General features: G+C 46.6%; 1 protein-coding gene across 2 annotated transcripts in view; it reads right to left on the bottom strand.

Annotated features, from left to right (window-relative positions):
* JADE2 (jade family PHD finger 2) overlaps positions 1–1205 on the bottom strand; it is a 49322-nt gene extending 48117 nt beyond the window's left edge. The window contains exon 1 of one of the 2 annotated variants that reach the window (XM_060008836.1): positions 1024–1205. The gene's annotated coding sequence lies outside the window, so the exon portion shown is untranslated. The remainder of the gene's footprint in view (positions 1–1023) is intronic. The other variant, XM_060008831.1, reaches the window with a different exon arrangement.
* Positions 1206–7555: the final 6350 nt, after the last annotated feature.

The following is a 7555-nucleotide window of genomic DNA, read 5'->3' on the forward strand; positions in this document are numbered from 1 at the left end:
GGTAGCGTTGCAGGCCTCCGGGGGGAGGGTACCCTGCCGGACCGCCCTCTTGCCTGCACCTCGGGCCTGGACTCCCCACGGGCTCTGGGGCGCCCCCAGCCCGCCCTGTCCCCAGGGCCGGGCCCAAGCGGCGGCTGCGCCCGTGCAAGTCCCATCAGGTCTGCTCACACTTCACACACTCACACACATACCCCGCCCCTCCACTCTCTCACTCACACTTTCTGCTCACACCCCGCCCCCTTCGCGCCCCAGACCCGGGCGGCGCCCCCCGCAACCTTAAAAAAAAAAAAAAAAGCAAGCTTATACTTAAAAAAATCTTTTGGCGCCATATTAATGACGTACTTAAAATTTGCCATTTCTCCCTGCGTCAAAAAGACGTTTCTTTGCAAATAACAGCCTGAAGGCGACACTCGCGGAGGGAACGAGGTTTGCACTGAGCACCCCGCCTCCCGGGGTTCCAGCGCTGGAAGACCCTCGCTCTAGGCCCTGATCCTGAATCGCTGGTTTTAAAATGCGAAACGAATAAATCGCGTGGCGTTTCGCAGCGCCAGAAGTGAGCAGAAAGTGCTGGCAGGAGCGGAGGGGAGGGGCGCGCGCGAGTCTGGGGGAGGGGGCGCGGCTCTCCTCCCCCACCCACAGCAGATGGAAACTAACATGCCGGGCGGGGGAAACTTGAAATTGCGGGCGACCTCAAGAAGGAGGGGCGGTCCGTAGAGAGGGTCCCTCTCGGGTTCGTCGCCCCCTCCCCCCGCCCGAGTGCCTCCTGGCGCCCAGCTCTGCCCCGCATTTCCGGGGGGTAGGGAACGCAGTGATGGGTGGGTGGGTGGCTGCACGTCCTGGGCCCGGTAGGAGTTTGCCCCGGGGTGGCCACCTCCCCCTTGCTCGTCCTTCCCAGTCCCCCTAAAGGGTTAAAAACCAAGGGGCAACTTCCAAGGATTGGCACTTGGCGAGGAAGCGGGGCGCCCCTCTCCCCACCCTTCGCCTCCTCGCCCCTCCTCCTCCGGCTCCACTTCCCGACTTGACCTTGTGGTGCACAAACAGTGCGCTGGGATCCTCGCAGTTTCTGGAAGAAGAGCTTGCGCTCGCCAGGCAGGCGGGCTGTCGGGCGGCTCTCGGGCGGTGGCGGGGCCTTGGGTCCGTTCCCGGAGCCGCGGGCCACACCCACCCAACCCGCTGCGCCCGCCGTGCGCACCTTCTCTCGAGGAAGGAGCAGGGCTGGCCTTCTGGATGGGGAGAAGTGGGGGGCAAGCTGCAGCCTTCTCAGATGCTCCCAGCTAGGGAGGGGGTGGTCTGGTCTCAGGCGGGGTTTGGGGGGGGAGACCTGGGAGCCTGGCCCAATATCCTGAAAGCATCATTGCCAACTTTTTCTTCCCCCTCCTTTTTGGCTGCCCCTCAAAGATGATCCAATAATTTCTTCACCTCACCTTTGGCTTTGAAGGCACGTGGGTGAGCTGTGAACTGGGACAGAAACCACCTTCCCTCTCCAAGACTGAAGTTTGTTTATTCTTTCTTTCCCCTCCACCCCTTCTGTGGAAAGATAAATATTCAATTTACATAAGATGACATTTATGTGACAATTAAGAAGATTCCCCGGTGGAATGTTGTGAACACATTTCCTTATAGGAGAAATAAATCTAATAATAAACAAACTCATAATAACAGCACAAATCCTCTGACAGGGCGGATTGTCTACACAACAGAGGGAGATGATGGATGCTGAAATAAGCACTTTTGCAACAGGAAAGAAATATGAGCTCAAAGAGAGTCACTGTAACATTTCCTTGGCCTTCATTCACAAAGTCTGGGGAGGCTTGTCTGGCAAGACTGAGGGTCTAGGTATCTCCCAATTAGACCTGTTCTAGCATTTAGTGGTCAGTGGGTAGGATTTTCCCAACCTCAAGCTCAGTGCCTAGAAACAGATGTTGCAGGTTGTGAGTATGTAACAAAATGGTTAAATACCTGGGCTCTAATCCTGGCTCTGCAGTTCAGAGGCTGCTTCATGTAGGCAAGTGAATTCATCTCTGGGTCTCTTTTTCCTCCTTCGTAGAATGGGGTAGTTGGAGGCTTCCTGAGGCCCTGTGTGTGTGTATGTGTGTGTGTGTGTGTGTGTGTGTGTATACACACACACACACATATACACACTATATGTGTACAGCAGGGCCTGGCTCAGAGTACGCAGTGCACATTAGCACTTTTTCCTGGTGCCTACATTTTGGAAGGGTGTGAATACACTCCCTGAAAGCTCTTAGCACTGAGAAACTGAGGGACATACACAAGATCTCCCAGTGTGGGCAAAAGGGAAGGCCAGGAGAAAAAACTGTAAATGATTGTGGCCTCCATGGTCAAGATCCAGATGGTAGCCACACATATGAGGTGAGAGTGGAGGTACCAATTTACAGTGGCCCAGTTCAAGGGGACTGCTCTTGTTGGGTCTAGCTGCAGAGGGTTTACATGCAGGAGAGGACTGGACAGGCTCCTCCTCTTAGCCATCAGGATCCCATGGCAAGCAGTTATAAAATGACCTAGAGGAGGAAGAGGGAGTGGATGACCATCTATAGGGCACCTGCTCTGTGCTGTGGACTGTTAGTCATCCCATTTCATCCTCACAAAAACCATGCTACCTATTCAGAAAGGTTTAGCAACTTACCGACAGTCACACAGCTAGCGAGTGGTGACAGAACTGGCACCTAGTCCAGCAGACCCCAGGACCTATGTGTTTTCCGTTTTACCACACTGCCAGAAATAAAAAGTATTAGTATTGTTGGTTTGATCAGGGATGGGAGCCTGATCGCTATATTGGCAAGAAAGAATTTTATGAGCAGCACTTTGTTTCTGAGGTGCTCCCCTGAGTTTGGGTACGATCCAGATCACCTAAAGAGTCCTTGGAAGACACTTCTTGTTTAGGATTGGGCGCTCCATCAGAATCCTTGACTTCCCACAGCTCTCTGCTACTGTTTAAGGTTAACCTTGGAAATGTAAATAGAATGATAGCATTAAAGCTAATTATAACTCCTTAATCCTTCTTAAAAATTTCACAAATCATTCATTAACTTTTTACAGAAAGAAAAAAAAAAAGAGAAGAAACATGGTGTCCTTGGAGATGTAATCATTCATCTTTTTCAACAAATATTTATTGAGTGGCTTCTGTATTCCAGGCATCGTTCTGGGTGCTAGGAACACAGCACAAACATGACAGACAAAAATGCGTATTCTCATGCAACTCACTTTCCAGTTAAAGGAAATACACGATTTTTTAAAAAGTTAAAAAAATATTATATTTGAAGGTGAGTAAGTGCTGTGGAGAAAATTTAAGTAGAAAGGGGGATAGGGAATGTGAGGATGCAATTTAAATAGAGTCCTCAGGGAAGAGCTGGCTGAGAAGGTGGCTTTTGAGTAAAAGGAGGTGAAGGAATGAACTGTGAGAGTTTATGGAAGAAGAGCATTCTAAGCTAGGGATTCTTAACCTGGAGTCATAGACACCTCCCTCCAGAGGTCTGAGTATAGAATTCAGGGGGTCTCAACCTTAGACAGGAAACAAAAACTATATTTTAATTTTCACTAGTTAAAATTTGGCGTGTTCTTTGATTATGAATGCAGACAGCAAATCACAGTGATATTAGCAGCACCCGTGACATTGTTGCCAGTAGAAATCACAGATATTTTCATATCACATTATAGTTGTTGCAAATATCTTAAAATATCATGACACTCATCACTACTTCAAACTTAGGCTGCTAGCTCTTGTAATTTAATGAATTAATAAGAAAGACATACATTACTATATTACACATTTTAAAAATATTTTGAGAGTTGTATTTCAGTATAGTTGGTCTTCTTTATAATTTATGAAGCTTATTTTATGGATTTAAAGATATTATACTCAGGAGTCCACAGGCATCACAGGCTGCCAAAGGGGTCCATAGCATGAAATAAAGGTTAAGAACCCCTGTCTACACAGAGACCAGTGAGTGCAAAAACCTTGAGGCAGGAATGTACTTAATATGTACACGTACAAGGAAGAGATTATATAGGGCATTGTTAAGAATTTGGCTTTTGCTAGGGACAATATGGAGGGTTTTGAGCAGAAGAATGACATGTTCGGACACTGGGTTTTGCAGGTCACTCTGCTGCCAGATGAAGGACAAACTGAAGGGGAAAGGCTGAAGCAGGAAGATCAGTTAGGAGGTCATAACAATAAAACAGGTGGGAGATGATGTTAACTTGGACTAGAGTAGTAGCAGCAGAAGTGGCCAAGTTCTGTATATATTTTGAAGATAGCTCTGACAGGATTTGTTGATGGGGTGTGAGAAAACAAGAAGTCAAAGATGACAATAAGAGTTTTTGCCTTGAACCAATGCAAAGAGGGAGATGCCATTAACCTAGATGGGGGAAACTGTGGAAGGAGTAGGTTTGGGGGAAGAATAAGGAGCTCAGCATTAGACATGTTAAGCTTGAGATGCATATTAGGTATCTAAATGCAGCCATCCTGTAGGCAGCTAGAAATGGCAGCCTTAGCCCAGGGATGAGGTCTGGGGAAGATACCATTTGAGAGTCTTCAGCAGGTGGATGGTATTTAAAGCTATAGGGCTGTTTGAGATCACCAAGGAAGTGGGTGTAGAAAGAGAAGAGGTCCAAGGATGGCAACCTTGGGCGCTGCAAGGTTAAGAGGTCTGGAAGATGAAGAAGAATCAGCAAGATGGTGTTAAAAAAGAAGTATCCAGGTGTTTCTCCAAAGAAGAGATACAAATGACCAATAAGCACAAGAAAAGATGCTCAACATCACTAATCATTAAGGAAATGCTACAGTGAGGTACTGCCTTACACCCACTAGGATGGCTACTATTAATAAAAAAAAAAAAAACAGAAAATAACGAGTGTTGGCAAGGATGTGGAGAAATTAGAATGATTGTACACTGTGGATGGGAATGTAAAATAGTACAGCCACTGTAGAAAACAGTATGGCCGTTCCTCAAAAAATTAAAAATAGAATTACTATACGATCCAGCAATTCCATTTCTGGTATGCACGCAAAAGAATTGAAAGCAGGGTCTTGAACAAGTATTTGTACTCTTGTGTTCACAGAGCGTTATTCACAATAGCTAAAATGTGGAAAAAACCCAGTGTCCACTGATGGATGAATGGATAAGCAAAATGTGGTATATATACAGAATGGAATATTTTTCAAATTTAAAAAGGAAGGAGGGGGCTTCCCTGGTGGCGCAATGGTTGGGAGTCCGCCTGCCGATGCAGGGGACGTGGGTTCGTGCCCCGTTCTGGGGGGATCCCGCATACCGCTGGGCCCGTGGGCCATGGCCGCTGGGCCTGCGCGTCCGGAGCCTGTGCTCCGCGACGGGAGAGGCCGCAGCAATGGGAGGCCCACGTACCACAAAAAAAAAAAAAAGTTTAAAAAGGAAGGGGGCTTCCCCGGTGGTTCAGTGGTTGGGAATCTGCCTGCCAATGCAGGGGACACGGGGTCGAGCCCTGGTCCGGGAAGATCCCACATGCTGTGGAGCAACTAGGCCTGTGCGCCACAACTGCTGAGCCTGCGCTCTGGAGCCTGCGATCCACAACTACTGAAGCCTGCGCGCCTAGAGCCCGTGCTCCGCAACAGGAGAAGCCACTGCAGTGAGAAACCCGCGCACCGCAATGAAGAGCAGGCCCCTCTCGCCGCAACTAGAGAGAGCCCGCACGCAGCAACAAGGACCCAACGCAGCCAAAAACAAATAAAATTTTAAAAAATAGTAAAATAAGTAAAATAAAAAGGAAGGAAATTCTGCAATAGGCTACAACGTGGGTGGACCTTGAGGTCCTTATGCTGAGTGAAATAAGCCAGTCGCAAAAAGACAAATGCTGTATGATTCCACTTGTACGAGATATCTAGAGTAGTGAAATTCATAGAGACAGAAAGTAGAATGGTGGTTGCCAGGGGCTGGGGAAAGGGGAAAATGGGGAGTTATTGTTTAATGGATACAGAGTTTCAATTTTACAAGATGAAAGAGCCCTGGAGATGGATGGTGGTGATGGTTGCACAATAATGTGAATGTGCTTCATATCACTGAACTGTACACTTAGAAAAGGTTAAGATAGTAAAATCTATGTTATGTGTATTTTCCCACACTAAAAAAAAATTGAAAAAAAAAGGGAAAAAAGGAGCGACAGCATTCAGAGAGATAGAAGGAATATCCTGGAGCCAAGTGAAGAGAGTTTCAGGAGGGAGGAAAGCCCTATGTCCAAAGCTACAAAGGCGTCAGGTAAGATAAGGACTGACAATTGATCATTAGGTTCAGCCACGTGGAGGCCACTGGTGCTCTTGACAAGAGCCGTGTCCACAGAGTGGCATGAGCACAAGTTTGAATCAGTGAAGACAGTGGAAATATTTATAGTTGTTATAGCTTATTCCAAGATACCACCTGAAAATGAGAGGTAATCTATAGATACATGATTGTAGAAATGGATAATTATATATGTGTAGAAATGCAATTGAAACGACTTTTGTTGAGGACGTTCCAGTTGCCAGGCATGGCAATGGATGCTACAGATACTGAGAGAAATAAAACACATTCACTGCCTTCCAAGATTTCCTAAGAGTTCCCAATCTAGCAAACTTTGTGGACACATGAAATACACACAAAGTGATATATGTGGCTAAATACACACAGTCAGCCTGGGCATCAGTTTTTCCAGTATAACAGACAATATGGTTAAAACTGGATGCCAGATTCAGGCGGGTGTGGGTTTGGTCCTGTCTCCACCATTCACCAGCTCTGTGACTTTGCACAAATCAGTTTCCTTAATTTCCTCTTCTGTAAATTAAGGATGCAATAATTTCCAAACGTTAGTGTGCCTGGGATGCTTGTTAAAAATGTAGATTTGGGGTCCTCATCCCTAAAGGGTCTCAATGGGCAGGTCTGGGGCAGGGCCTGAGGATGTGTATTTTTAACAAGCACCTAGTCATGCTTGATGCTGTTGGCCTTGAACCACACTTTTTAAAACACTTAGAACTTACCCACATGGTACCAAGAATTGGCCTGGCATTTCACTAATTGCTCATTTGATAACAGCCATTCTTCCTGGGGTTCTTATTGGAGTCAAAAAAAATCTTTCTAATAACCTGCAATTTATGTCCAGAAGCAGCGGTCCAGCATACTGTAAGCACGCTAAATTGAGAAAATAGCATGATAATTATTCAACCTTTGTTTATCAAATATTTATTGAGTGCCTACTATGTTCTAGACAGTATTCATGGACTGGAAAGACAGAAAATATCTGACTCAATAATTTGTCTGAGTCATTAAGGTAGGCAGAAGCCCAGATGTAGTTAGCCATGCTCTCTAGCAGCCAACCTCTGTGCCAGGTGAGAAGTCCTATGTTCACTCACTAGCTGCTTAAGGCAGCGCTTGTCCAATCATAAGCTGCACATAAATCACCTGGGATCTTGTTCAAATGCAGATTCTGATTCTTTAGGTCTGGGGTGGGGCCTGCGATTCTGCATCTCTAACAAGTTCCCAAATAATGCTGATGCTGCTGGTCCATGGATCACGCTTGAAGCAGCACA

Source organism: Delphinus delphis, chromosome 3 (genome assembly GCF_949987515.2).
Source record: "Delphinus delphis chromosome 3, mDelDel1.2, whole genome shotgun sequence".
NCBI classification, from domain to species: Eukaryota; Metazoa; Chordata; class Mammalia; order Artiodactyla; family Delphinidae; genus Delphinus; species Delphinus delphis.